Below are 6802 nucleotides of genomic sequence, written 5' to 3'. Positions count from 1 at the left end.
ATGATTTCTTATTTCTTCTTATTATTATTATTTAGAGAAAGAGACTTGCTCTATCACCCAAGCTGGAATGCAGTGGCATGGTCTCGGCTCACTTGAACTTCACCTCCCTGGCTCAAGCAATTCTCTTGCCTCAGCCTCCGGAGTAACTGGGATTACAGGTGTCTGCCACCATGCCTGGCTAATTTTTGTATTTTTAGTAGAGACACGGTTTCACTATGTTGGCTAGGCTGGTCTCAAACTCCTGACCTCAAGTGATCTGCCTACCTCGGCCTTCCAAAGTGCTGGGATTACAGGCTGAAGCCACCATGTCTGACCTCTCTGGTGCTTTCTTATATTACATTCATTATGCAGTTAATTCCAATCTAATGAGTTTTCAATGTCAGATATTGTATCTTTCAGCTTCAGGATTTCCATTTGGTTCTTTTTATAAAGTTTCCACATTTCTCTTGAAATTTTCCATTTCTTCACCTACTACAGATATATTTTCCTAAGACTCTTTATTTTTCATAGTTGTTAAGTCTTTTTAAATTCTAACATCTGGGTCACTTGTGAGTCTGTGTTTATTGCCTATTGTTTCTCTTCACTGTAGCTTACATTTTCCTGATTCTTTAAACAATTAGTGCTTTTTAAAATCGTATGCTGAGCATTTTCAATGATATTAAAAAGAATTTGGAGTCTGCCCTCTTCCTTAGAAGAAATTTGACATTTGTTCTAGCAAATAGTTAAATTACTAGTATAGTTTCTTAATCCTATGGAGCAATGCCATTCAATAGAACTTCCATAATGATAAAAATATTCTATAATCTGTGCAGTCCAATATAATGGCCATTAACCACATTTGTCTATGACCATTTGACATGTGACTAGTGTGACTGAGGAGCTACATTTTAAATTTTACTTAGTTTTAATTAAATTTGAAATGCCATGTGTGCCCAGAGGTTATTATATTGCATAATCTGGCTATGAAGAGTTGGTTTTAGGCTTTGTCAGAATGGGCCTATTTTGGTTTTGCCTTTATTCTTAGGTCATAGACTTTAGTCCTGGGGCATAATCATTACTCCTTCTGTGGTCTCAGTGGAAAGCCTTAGGTGTTCTCCAGACCCCTCTAACCTGGTGAGAACTAAACCCTTAGCGTCATCTTCTCAACACAAGACAACCCCTCTTTCTAGCCTTCTAGCTGTTATTTGTCCCTCAGCTCCTTGAACCTCATCCTGATGCACAGTTTAGGAGTCAGAGAAGTTTGTACACAGATTTGGGAACTCCCCATCTAAGACTCCCTCCTTTGTGAGACTCCCTTTTTCCCAATCTCCCGCTACTGTGGAAGCCCCAAATTCTAACCTCTGACTTTTTGAGACTTTTTTTTCATTCCTTTGAGACAGAGTTTTGCTCTTGTCTCCCAGGCTACAGTACAATGAGGCGATCTTGGCTCACTGCAACCTCCACCTCCTAGGTTCAAGCAATTCTCCTGCCTCAGCCTCCCAACTAGCTGGGATTACAGGTGCCTGCCACCACCCCCAGCTAATTTTTGTATTTTCAGTAGAGACAGGGTTTCACCATGTTGGCCAAGCTGGTCTCAGACTCCTGACCTCAGATGATCTGCCTGCCTCAGCCTCCCAAAGTGCTGGGATTATAGGCGTGAGCCACTGCGCCCAGCCGTTTAACCTCTGACTTTTTAGCTCAGTAGGACTGTCACTTTCTGCTGAGCTCTGCCTCTGTCCACTGCAGAAAATGGACAGTGCTCTCAAAGGAAAACCTGACAAATGTGTTTCTCACTCCATATGATTTCCTTTTTTCGAGGCTCATGTCTCCCTCAGTTTTTGTCTGCAGAACCAAACCACGTTGGCCAGTTTCAACCTTCAAAGAGGTTTTGTTGTTATTACTGTGTTTGGGTCCAGAATGGACCATTGTCTTTGGCAGAAGGGTTAGTTAGATACAATTTACTCTGCCATTCTTAGAAGTTGGAACTTATCTGAATGGCCAAAATTAGGCAATGAAATACTGAGTTTGACGGGAAAGCTTGGCTACACTCTGCTCCTAGCATACACTGCCATGTCTATTTGCATCAGAAGGGGCTAAATATTTGCTGGACAAATCCTGAACGCTGAAAGCTGTCTTGAAGGAGTCATACTTTGACGCATTATCATTATTCAGAATTTAGAATGGGCAATCCTTTCCTGAAAATGGGTTTTAACACGGGTTAATGAGAAAGAACAGGAGCTTCTTGGGTGTATCTGTCTTCTCCTTGGAAGTGGCAGAAAATCTGCCACAACTTTGCCTTAAGCAAAAAGGTAATTTATCGACCAGCTTAGGTTAAAACTCCATGGTAAGACTGGCTCCCGGCATAGCTGGATTTAGGGCTCATTTATAGTGTTATTGAAACACAGGTTTTTTGTCTTTTTGTTCTGAGCTTTCAGATCTGCCAATCGCATTGTTGGAATTAATCCCAGCTTCCTGTGGTCACAAGGGGATGGTAGCAGCTTCAGCCACACACCTCAGGTGTACAATACAGAGGGGAAAGCAAGACCCTGTTTCCTGGAAGCACCTGGAAAGATCTCAATGCCTCTCATAGGTTCCACCTGGTCATGTTCCCATCCCTGAATTGGCCATGTGGTCATGAAATACAATAAAATGATTGGCCCAGGTGTGACTCACTTGCTCCACTCCATAGTCCAAGAAGTGTCATTTCATCAGATCCCCAAGGACTGAGAGGCAAGGGGGAGAAGTTCTCCTGATACCTCTCTTGGTTCTTTGTTAGAGATATTCTGGGGCAGAAACAACAGAAGCTCACTAAAATGGATACTGGAAGCGAATGGAATGAAGGTGCATAGTGGGGGTTAAAAGCTTACACATCAGAGAGGCAGAGAACCTAAAAGAGAAATGCTGACTCTTTCCATTTTGCCCCTTGGCTCGGGGCTGCTGGAAGCAGGTGCTGTGCTGTATCACTGCTTCATGGTTAGCATGCTTGGGGACCTGCAATGAGTGAAATCCATGAAATTTACATACCGCAGCGGTATCTTTAAAAGGCATCAGGTGGAGAATAGCTTTTAATATGGAATCCAGGCCTCCAATTAGAGGCTTATTCCACTTGCTAAATTTGATTTGGGTTCAACGCCCACTGACCTCTTGTCCCCAGAGTATTTCAACACCGTAATGAATACGCAGGAACAAATCCTCCTTTACCCTGCCCTTTCTACTGGTACATAATCTCTATACTATTAGAAATCTGAATTATTTTTCCAGATAAAATTGCCAGGCCCTCCTCTCAATCCCTTCCATTAGTGAGGAAGCAATCCAAGGAAAAAAGCAGCCAGTGCCAAGTGCAGCCATGCCCTGAATGTTCACTTGGCTCAGGCAGCATCTGACCAGCATCGCCCATGGCTCCAAACCAACTAACAGATTTTAGGGTAGGGAGAATTGCCTTTTCTCTCCTTTCAGAACACCAGAGAAAACATAGTGGACCCCAGAGACCACCGGAAAATACCTTGGGAATCCCGAATTCACTCAATCCTCATTGGTTGCTGCTAAGCACCTTCTAACTTGAAGTTTTAAGTAGCCTAGAGAAGGACTTCCCTTCATAATCAGGAGGACTCTCCCTGATTTTTAAACAGTGTCTGCACTTTTTAGTGACTTACATTTTCTACAATAAACAGGCTTCACTTTTGCCACAAAAAATAAGCACGAGGAGCCAACATTTAAGGATTCCCATCCAGCTTTTCTACCTTAGATGGTCTCTAGCTGACCAGTGACTAACTGGGAAGGTGCTGCTCACAGGATCTCAGGCTTTTTCTGTCCCTGTGAGTAAATAATAATAAAATAGAAATACATTTTTAACCAGTTTCAAAATGCAACAGGGCAGGTGCCTACCAGAACGAAGAATTCCTGCAGCTCCCTTCCTGCGGGTATTCCCCACGTAATAAACCCCTAGTCCTTTCAGGAAATTATTCCAATCCTTGCTTGTTTCATGAAATGACCAGCTCCCTTCCCTGAGTTTCACTTTCCTGAGGAGCCGGTCTCTGGAAGTGCCAACTGTTCTGCATCTTGCGCTGGGGGCATTCGGGTAGGTTCCCACTCCCACTGCCCACCTGGTTTCTTCACTTTCTCTGCCCTCCTACTGCCCTGAGGACACCTGCTGCTCCCTGCATTCCCAGGTCTGTTTGTTTCCCCTGTAAGATTACTGGCCAGGTGCTATATCTTTGGTTTGCTGGGCAATCGGCAAATGCCTCAGTGCAGTTGCTGTGACCTGCTCTCTTGAAGAAGCAGACTTCATTATTCACGACGGCCTGGAGGTCCAGTTACCAGCCGTGTCCACCGCAGAGGCCAGACTGAAACTTGTTTAGCCAGTTTCCTTCTTTCCCTGGGCTGTTCTAAAACTGACACATGCAGACTAACAAAATCTCCAAGAGTTTCTGTATTCCCAGGAATGAATCCCACCAGAACAAGCCTCGGTCTGTTGCTAAACTCTGATTCTCATTTCCTCCCCGCTCACCTCCCTTTGCTGCAAAGCTATGGACCATCAAGTTTTAATGCAGCGTTGAGCTGTTGATTAAAACAGCATGTTATCTTCCGAATGTCAGACAACATATGACAGTAAAGTAGGCATAAAATATCAGAAAAACAAATGTGCCCCTGCGTCTGCGCTGGATGCAAATGCACAAATGGCTGAACTTTAAAAGCTTTCATGTTCCTAAGAGGTCTTAGAGCATTAGAATTGATGGTGGTGATTAGGTTGCTTTTCAGAGCAGCAAAATCTGTATAACTGAATCCTCATGGGTTTATCCATTCTCAGCCCAGGCACATTAACTTGGCTCACTGTGAGTCTGCTTGTGTATACACACACGCAGTATTTAACCATGAGCGCAGTGGGCCCCAAATTAAAACCATATTTTGTTAGCATCACATGTTCCAGCCTTGACAGTATTTATCAAAGGGGAAGCTGCTGGATTTATTGAAAGAAATGAACTTCGCCAGGGTCTGGCAGACTCGACCCCAGTAGGGAGTTGTTATTTTTACCCTACGTGCCCAGCAGCGCTGTTGCTGTTGGCTCAAGGCTGTTTGCTCGCTTTAGGCACAGTTTGCTACGGATCCCTCTCTGCTGGTCCAGTGTGTCTGCCTCCTAGCAGCCTGCACCTCATGGGATCATCAGCTCCACCTCCATGTATTCTTCAAAACCTTGCTTATGTTCCCTTCTTTACTGTGAAGCCTTTGCTACCTGAACCCAAGATGATTTCTTCTTCCTCTGATCTCGACAGCCTGGGTCTGAGAACAGCTGGTAGAAATGCAGAGTCTCAGGCTCCACCCCAGACATCCTGAATGTGCATTTTAGCAAGATCCGTGGAGGGACTCAAGGACACATGGAAGTGTGAGAGGCGCTGCTCTGCCTCCACTTACCATCTCTACTAGGGTCCCTCAGTGGGAGTCCTGCTACCCCGACAGGGGCTTTGGAAATGTAGAGGGGATGTTTTTGGCTGTCACAATGTTGAGTGCTGCACAGAAGCACTACTGGCATCCATGAATGGGGTCAATGCTGGACAGACTGTGATGTACAGTACAGTCTCATGTAGAGAAGAATTGGTTCATAGGTCACACAACTTTCCAAAGAGCTGGCAGGGAGTCTGGTAGGGGGAAACCTATTTTTAATTATTTGAGCCTGGAAACTAATTGCTGTTTTTTGCTGTTTGTTTGTTTTGAGATGGAGTCTGCTCTGTCGCCCAGGCTGGAATGCAGTGGCATGATCTCAACTCATTGCAACTTCCACCTCCCCAGTTCAAGTGATTCACCTGCCTCAACCTCCCTAGTAGCTGAGATCACAGGTGCCTGCCACCACACCTGGCTAATTTTTGTATTTTTAGTAGAGATGGAGTTTCACCATGTTGGCCAGGCTGGTCTCAAACTCCTGACCTCAAGTGATCTGCCCATCTCGGCCTCCCAAAGGGCTGGGATTACAGGCATGAGCCACTGCACTTGGCCCTTTTTATACCCAAAGTATTGTTTGCACAGTTTTAATACACACCCAATTTTCTAGGAACTCAACTTCTGTGAAAATTCAAGGAAACCCATTCTTTGTTTTGTTCAGAACTTTACCTTTAGTCACTGCTTTGGAAACACACATTATCCACCGTCACGCTGCTCCCAGTGTAATCCCCGGGACAATGTCTATATTAGTTTGCATTTGTAGCTGTCCCAATAACAGCAGTTTTTTATCTGACTACTTCATTATGGCTTTTGGTATAAGCATGCCTGATCATTTATATATGAAAACACATTATTTTGTAATAAATTGCTTTTATTTTATTCTTTATATCAGTCAAGGAATTTATTACACTGATTTTGAGCAAGTTATATTGTCCATGTGTAAGTTAGCTATATTATTCATGAATTCCAGTTCAGAAAAATTAAGAGACCATTTGAAATTATCTGTTATAAGAAGGGTTTTATAGGTTGGGAAACTTGCTTGGGTCTATATCCTTCAAATGGCTCTTGTTAAATATTGTCTTGTAATCTTGAATATATTTTTAAGAGACCATGAATCATCTGCCTACTAGATTATAAGTATTCTTAGGGGCTGGGAGCAGTGGCTCACGCCTATAATCTCAGCACTTTGGGAAACTGAGACGGGTGGATCATTTGAGTCCAGGAATTTGAGACAAGTCTGGGCAACATAGCAAGACCCTATCTCTTAAAAAAAAATAGTATCCTTAGGGTGGGACTGAGTTTTATAAACTTGGAATTCTACTCACCACTTAGTTCAGTGTAATGCATATCATCTTAGTCTGTTTGGACTGCTATATCAAAATACTACTGA

At 43.5% G+C, this 6802-nt stretch overlaps 1 long non-coding RNA gene across 1 annotated transcript; it reads right to left on the bottom strand.

The window, feature by feature from the left end:
- Positions 1-427: 427 nt before the first annotated feature.
- On the bottom strand, positions 428-5612 carry LOC108314756. Its single transcript, XR_001829644.1, has 3 exons — positions 5389-5612; positions 1663-2970; positions 428-1338 (listed from the first exon to the last, which is right to left on the bottom strand). It is a non-coding gene; the product is annotated as an uncharacterized LOC108314756 (long non-coding RNA).
- Between the last annotated feature and the right edge of the window lie 1190 nt (positions 5613-6802).

Source organism: Cebus imitator, unplaced genomic scaffold (genome assembly GCF_001604975.1).
Source record: "Cebus imitator isolate Cc_AM_T3 unplaced genomic scaffold, Cebus_imitator-1.0 Scaffold160, whole genome shotgun sequence".
Taxonomy (NCBI): domain Eukaryota; kingdom Metazoa; phylum Chordata; class Mammalia; order Primates; family Cebidae; genus Cebus; species Cebus imitator.
Note: the sequence above shows the minus strand (reverse complement) of the source record. Positions and strands in the feature narration are given on the sequence as shown.